We start from the raw sequence: 7204 nt of genomic DNA, 5'->3' as shown, positions 1-7204 counted from the left end.
GCACAGGGGTAATGTGTTTACACCTAGACGTGCCTTTTAAAAATCGGACAGCAGCGTTCTGAACAACTTGGAGATGCAAGATTAAAGACTGGCTGAGGCCGACATAAAGTGCATTACAATAGTCCAGTCTTGGACTGATGAAAGCGTGGATCGCCTTCTCGAGGTCCTGCCGACTTAAAAAAGGCTTCACTTTGGCCAGGAGACGCAACTGAAAAAAGCTTGTGCTTGACCTAATCTGTTTATCGAATCTGAGCCCACGGTCAAATGTTGCCCCAAGATTCTTTACATGTGGTTTTAAAAAGGGCACCTGAGTCCGAGAATTTAACATATATGACATAGACATTTGACATAGATGGCGTGCCAAACAAAATACATTTGTTCTTGCTGTCGTTCAAGTGCAAAAGGTTCAGAGCCAGCCACTGTTTTACATCAGTGATACAGTCCAGTAACTGAGTAAGTTACTGGACTGTATCACAAATATAACCATCAGCATAAAAATGAAAAGACAGATTGTGTTTTTTTATAATTGATCCCAGCGGTAGCAAATACAATGAAAACATAATAGGGCCAAGAATAGAGCCCTATGACACCCCACAAGAGAGGGATGCCTGTGAGGAGCAGAGGTCACCATTCATTACAGAAAAACTCCTATTTGACAGGTACGACCTAAACCATTGGAGAGTGGTGCCACGGATGCCTGCATACTGCTCTAGGCGAGATACAAGGATTGCATGGTCGACTGTATCAAAAGCCGCTGTGAGGTCCATCAGTACCAGCACAGCGGGGCTTCCCAGCATCCACGGACAAGGCTATCATTATGATATCATTATGCACCTTTAACAGTGCTGACTCAGTGCTATGTCGGGATCTGAAACCAGACTGACATTTATCGAGAACAGAGTTAATCTCTAAAAATATTTGTAATTGAATAAACACAACTTTTTCCAGTACCTTAGAAAGAAAAGGCAAGTAGGACACAGGCCTAAAATTGGACAGCACAGAGGGGTCAAGATGTGGTTTTTTGAGGAGGGGCCTAAGCACAGCGTGTTTGAAGGCAGCTGGGACAGACCCTGAGCTGGACAGACAGCAGTTTATAAAAACCAGCAAACATGATCCAACAGAACTAAAAACCTCCTTCAGAGACTTGGCTGGAATAATGTCTAAGGGACAGGTGGGTTTTAAGCCACTAACCACCTTAGTGAGAGATGACAGAGAAATAATCTCAAATTGCTCGAAAACAGCAGATTGTGCAGGAGGAGCACACACATCATCAGGGGACATAAACCTATTACTGATATTCTGCCTGACTGATGCCACTTTGTCTATAAGAAAAGAGACAAACTCTCCACAGGTTGTGGTGGAGGCATCGGACAGGACAGAAAAGCATGGGTTGATAACAGAGTCAATAGTTTTAATTAGCACTCTCAGATGATTAGAGCTGTTGGCTATAACAGAGGACAAATATTTGGACTTGGCCTCCTTCACAGCTGCCTGATTAGCAGCCAAACTGTCCCTTAACCAGCCCAGTGATACATGCAGTTTGTCCTTTTTCCACCTTCACTCAGCCTGTCTGCATTGTTGTCTGATCAGGCGGGTGTGGTTGTTCAACCAGGGATCGGCCTTGGTTTTGGTGCTTTTTTGCCGAAAAGGGGCAACAGAATCCAGAATTGCAGAGCATGTAGAGTGGAAAGTGGAGAGTAAGGTGTCTGGACAAAGGGGAGGAACCAGTCCACTGTCAGCATGCAGTTGAGAGTCCCTAAAGGCGACAGCAAACTCTCTGGCCGTTTATGGAGTAAAGATTTCGCGTCTGTGGGCTGGGGAAACAGGCTTATTGGCAGGTGGGGGGGCAGCAAATCAAAAACAATAGGGAGGTGATCCGAGATAGCAGTGACCACTATTTCTCTAAGGGAAACTGAAAGCCCATGAGAAATGATGGTGTGTTGGTGCATTAACAGACTGAGTGAGGTCAAACGAATCCAAAAGGCCTTTAAACTCATTTGCCAGTTGATTTACTGCACAATAAACATGAATATTAAAGTCCCCACAAATCAATAGTTTATCAAACTTTGGAATAAAATCAGACAAGAACTCAGAGAACTCTTGGAGAAAGTTCTTGTTAAAATTGGGTGGGTGATAAACTGTGGCACACAGCACAGGACAAGAGAGGTCGATCACAAACAACTGCAGCTCAAAGCTGGAATAATTATTAACGGTTATTATTTTGCATCTGAAGCTCTCTTTAAATATAGCAGCCACGACCAGCAGCTCGGGGGTGCTGAAGAAGGAACAGAGCTGGGTGGGAGGAGCTCCGAGAAGGCGCTGATCTCACCTGGTTTCAACTAGGTCTCTGTCAACAGGAGGAAATCCACATCATGTGAGATAGTCATTCAAAATAAGTGTCTTATTTGTGAGAGATCTGGGCCCGTATTCACAAAGACTTTTATCTTAGCGTTAGGAGTACTCCTAAATTGAACTAAAAGTTTTTATGTAGGAGTGGTTTCTTAAAAGTAATTCACAAAGCCACTGAGACCCACTTTTAGTTATCAAAACAGCAATGTCCAGTATATTGTAACATGCGTCAAAGACAATATGTTTATTGATCGAATGCAACTTTTTCCGATTGACAAATGGGACCAGTTTAAACTTGGGGAGCTCCAGTTATTTGTAAAAATTGTGGCGGTCATCTGTGATCTTAATCCCGTGCGAATCTGTCATGCACGTAATTTGTAGTTAGAAGTTAAAATTCCACCGCAAATTACCTACCACATTTCACCAAACACAGAGGTCATTTGATAATATTAGTCCCGTGCAAATCAGCATCTCTCTGATTTGGGGTCGTTTCTTTTTCTTTTTTTTCCCCTTTTCCCGGTCGAGAATTATGGAGGCTGCGTTGGGAATTATAAATGAAAGTTTTGACAGCATTTTGGGTTCAAATTCAGGAGGCTCATCAGAAGAGCGAAATCTCTAAAGATGATTAGATTTTTTACATGCATGACAGCATGCGGTAAGGAACACTTCTCCATCTTTCAACAGGCTCACCACTTACTATATTAAAAATATCCATATCTAACCGTTGTGCTGCTCCAGCAAGGGCTCCGGTGCGATCGACCCGGGGGATCATGTCAGTAAATTCAAGTTAAAACACAGACTTTGCTTATCCTGTGCCAATGTGCCGCATGAAACACAGACGTGGTGGGATAATTTCTAAATCACTTGAGGTCCCCAGGTAATACTAGTCCCGTAAGAAGACTGCATTTTAACTCCGGCGTTATTGGATTGTTTTGGTTGGTTGGGGACGTTATCGCGTCCCTCACTCCCCAAGATGTTTTGTGTTACGTCAACAGACCAAAGAGTTCTAATACAGCAAAAAAATATAATCACACTGTCATGTCTCCTGTTGTGTTGTCTTTGTATCTGGTTTTTGGTTTTGGGTTTTGATTTCATGTCCTTTTTTTTCTATGTCTTGTTGTGTTATGTGTTTTGTTTTTTCCTTGTCTTGTGTCTCATGTTCTGATTTTTCCATGCCCTCATGTGTCCTTTAAGTTCTCCTGTGTTCTCCCCTCTGGCTCCCTCTGCCTGTTGTCTTGTTCCCTCCTGGTCTGTTCCTCTGTGCTCCTCCCCCTCATTATCACACCTGGCTTCCTTCCTCCTCTCTCCTCACCTGTTCCTCGTCATGTCATTAGTGTCTGTGTATTTAGTCTCTGTGTTCCCCTCACTCCTTGTCTGGTCATTGTTTTCTTTTTCTGTTTGCTCTTGTTCATGCTCCTGTCCCGTTTGGTATGTCTTGGTTTTCAGTTTTCCATGTTTGAGTTGAACTGATTTTTGATTTGTACTTTGTCTAGCTGTTTTGCTTTGCTACTTTGTCTCGTTCTTGTTTGCTACTTTGTTTTTTTTTGCCGTTTGTCTGCTTTTGGTTTTTGTAAACAGCTTTTCAATAAAGCTCGCCTTTTGTTTTCTTTATCTTGCCTCCCGTGTGTACTGCATTTGGGTCCACCTTTCCCTTCCATAGTTTTCCCTTTAAACCCCAACCCTGACACACACACTTAAAACTGCTGGGTTGAAAATAACCCAATTTGGGTAACCCAACACTGGTCCCAAATTGGACCTGGCCAACGCTGGGTTCTTCTAGACCAGCAGGGTTGGGTTATGGGCTTGACCCAGCACCAAAAATGGGTTAAAAACAACTCTGCTGTTTATGTTATCCAAAAAATGGGCTAAAATCAAAACCATGTTGTTGGGTTAATGTTATCCAATAAATGGGCTAAAAACAGTCATGTTGTTGGGTTAATGTTACCAAAGAAGTGGGTTAAAATCGAAATGTTTGAGAGCAAAATGAGAATTAATTAATGAACATTAACCTCAGCATTGTAAAATGAAATTGTTTTTAAACATGAAATTATTCAACAAAACAAGTACATAATGTCCATTAATTTATTTGGACATTTCAAGTTCATCAAAACTGTGGAATACATTTTTAACACTGCTCATTAAAATGCCATTTTTTAACAAAGTCCAAGTAATAAACATATATACACAATAACCTAAATAGTAAAAACAGGGTTCATACACATTTTAACCAACACATTTCCATGACTTTTCCATGACTTGGCAACAAGTTTCCATGACAATACAAGACCTCTAAAACATCAATGAGTGCATGAAATGTATGACAACAATGTCAAAAAAAAAAAATTAAAAAATACCACCATGGAAATGTCAAAAAAATTGATCAAATGACAATGGACTTCATGCACAGCTCCACTACTTCCTGAGCTCAAGCCAGCTCCTTTCTTTATTTCCCGTCTTACATTATTAGACACACTGATTAATCCAGGTGTGTCTGACCTCACAACAATGGTCAGACACAACTGGATTAATCAGTTTGTCTAATAATGTAAGACAGAAAATAGAGGAGCTGACTGAAGTTCAGGAAGTATTGGCGCTGTGCATCAAGCCCATTATGGATTTATACAAAATAAACATTTGTTTATACTAACACTGATATACCAATTTACATAAGGTAAGGTATATGCTATTGTGCTCTGGAATAAATTCATGAGGCAGAAATGTTTTGGAGGTAACATGGTCTGAAAAATGAATAAGCAAATGAAGGTACCCAATAATACTTTAATAATAAAACATTATCCAGTAAATGCTGGTATCACATCAGGAGGTAACAGATAACCTGTACATCAAAGTGCACATACTTTACATCAAAGTGCACAAATGTTGCATCAAGGTGCACATACGTTACATCAAAGTGCACAAACGTTGCATCAAAGTGAACAAACTTTACATCAAAGTGCACAAACTTTGCTTCAAAATGCCAAACCTTTACATCCGAGTGCAAACTTTGCATCAGAGCGCACAAACGTTGCATCAAAGTGCACAAACTTCACATTAAAGTGCACCACTTTACATAAAATGCCAAACCTTTACATCAGATATCAAAACCTTAAATCATAGTGCAAACCTTACATCAAAGTGCTCAACCTTTACATCAAAGTGGAAGCTTTACAATGAGCAAGCTATAGCCCCCTCCCACAGAAACGATTCATTTTTTCATTTCTGCCAGCTTCTCATCAATTTGCTTTTCAATCTTCAGCAGAGACTCTTTCTTTTCTTTTGCAGTACGCCGGAAACTGTTGGATTTGGCTATGAATGTCGGTTTGCTTGTGCTTTCTCAGCATATTCATCAGCTGACTTTTCAAGGGCACAAATGTTGGCCTCAATTGTAGCCCTCTTTTTCAAATCATGGATTTCATTATTGAGGGCCTTCCGCTTCAGAGCAACAGTTTTTTTTTCTGTGACTCTTTTCTGGTCATCCAAGTAGGCATGATAATTCTGTCGAGCACCTGCTGCTGACATGAGCAGCTCTTTTGTGATGTTAACTTTTGTCACACCCCCAACTGATCGAACGTGGTCGACTATCAGTCTCTGCACCACCAAAGAGAGTTCTTTCTGATTCTCAACAACCATTTCTTTGTTGATTGAAAATCCTCATTCTACGCTGGCCTGCCCATGCGATAGGATGAGTACAAGCTTCATCAGATCCCACACTCTGCAAAAAGATGGCTTACTCCCTACTGTCTCATAGAGAATGCTGTCAACTCTTTGTTGGGATCAAACTCCCTGAACGCAGTGTGACAACAAGCCATGTCACAAACCTCCTTAAACTCTCTGAGGGTATCATCACACACTGCATCATCTATATGTTTACGTTCAACAAGTATGTGTTGGTCCTTGGATTTAGTCATTTGTCTTGGGTCAAGGCACTGCCTGCTTTTCACTAATGTGTGCTGCAATGGAGCCCTTTTCAGCAGCTTCTCAAGGAGGGTGATCAAAAGTCTCTTGCAGTCCAATCTCACCGCGATCGCCTGCCTCTCTGACACCTGTTTTGAGGATCTGAATTGATTCAGGGTGGTGTCTGCTGTAAATCCAATTACAATTTGTGAGGCATCCTTATGTAGCCGGTTGCCCTGGAAAGGCACCGCCAGAAGTTTGTGTGTGGATGCAGGTGCTTGTCCACCACAAATTGCCCCATCAGCCCTGCAAACAATTCAAACAAATAGAATATTTAGTTTGAATGAATAAATAAAATATTTATTTTGATCATGTAAAATAGAGTAGTAAACAATTAAAGAAAACAATGTAAGCAAGTAGCTGCACTTCGCAGACTTTTGTTCACATGTCTGAATAGGAGTGGGCTGAAGCTAAACTCATATTCCACCCCTTCTCCATAACTCTTGACTCTTCAGTAGCAAATTATGGGCCTAAATCATAACACAGCAATATACTTTCTTTTGTGTTGAACATATGCTGTGTGCTAGCTAACTGTATTGTCTGCATGTAATTACAATTTATCTCATTCTGGCTTTTAGTTATTATTAATAATAGCATAGATGATGCCTTGAGAAAGGTAGCTTACATCTAACAATGTTATGAGCATTATGAGGGCAATTTCTGGTGTTGGTGATGGATAGGAACATTAACTGTATTAAGACACACACATTTTGGTAATGCACAATCATGCGACAGGTTGTAAGTTTTAACATGTTATGATGTTTCAACTCATAATTCTGCACTAGGCTTAATTACTGGTAGGCTCTGATCATGACTAAAATGGAAATGGAGTGCAAAATACAATTTCAATTTCAAAGTGTTGTGTGTTTCTAATCATAATCAGTGTTTCCACTAGGATTTT

This window comes from Acanthopagrus latus, chromosome 17 (assembly GCF_904848185.1).
Source record: "Acanthopagrus latus isolate v.2019 chromosome 17, fAcaLat1.1, whole genome shotgun sequence".
Taxonomy (NCBI): Eukaryota; Metazoa; Chordata; class Actinopteri; order Spariformes; family Sparidae; genus Acanthopagrus; species Acanthopagrus latus.
Note: the sequence above shows the minus strand (reverse complement) of the source record.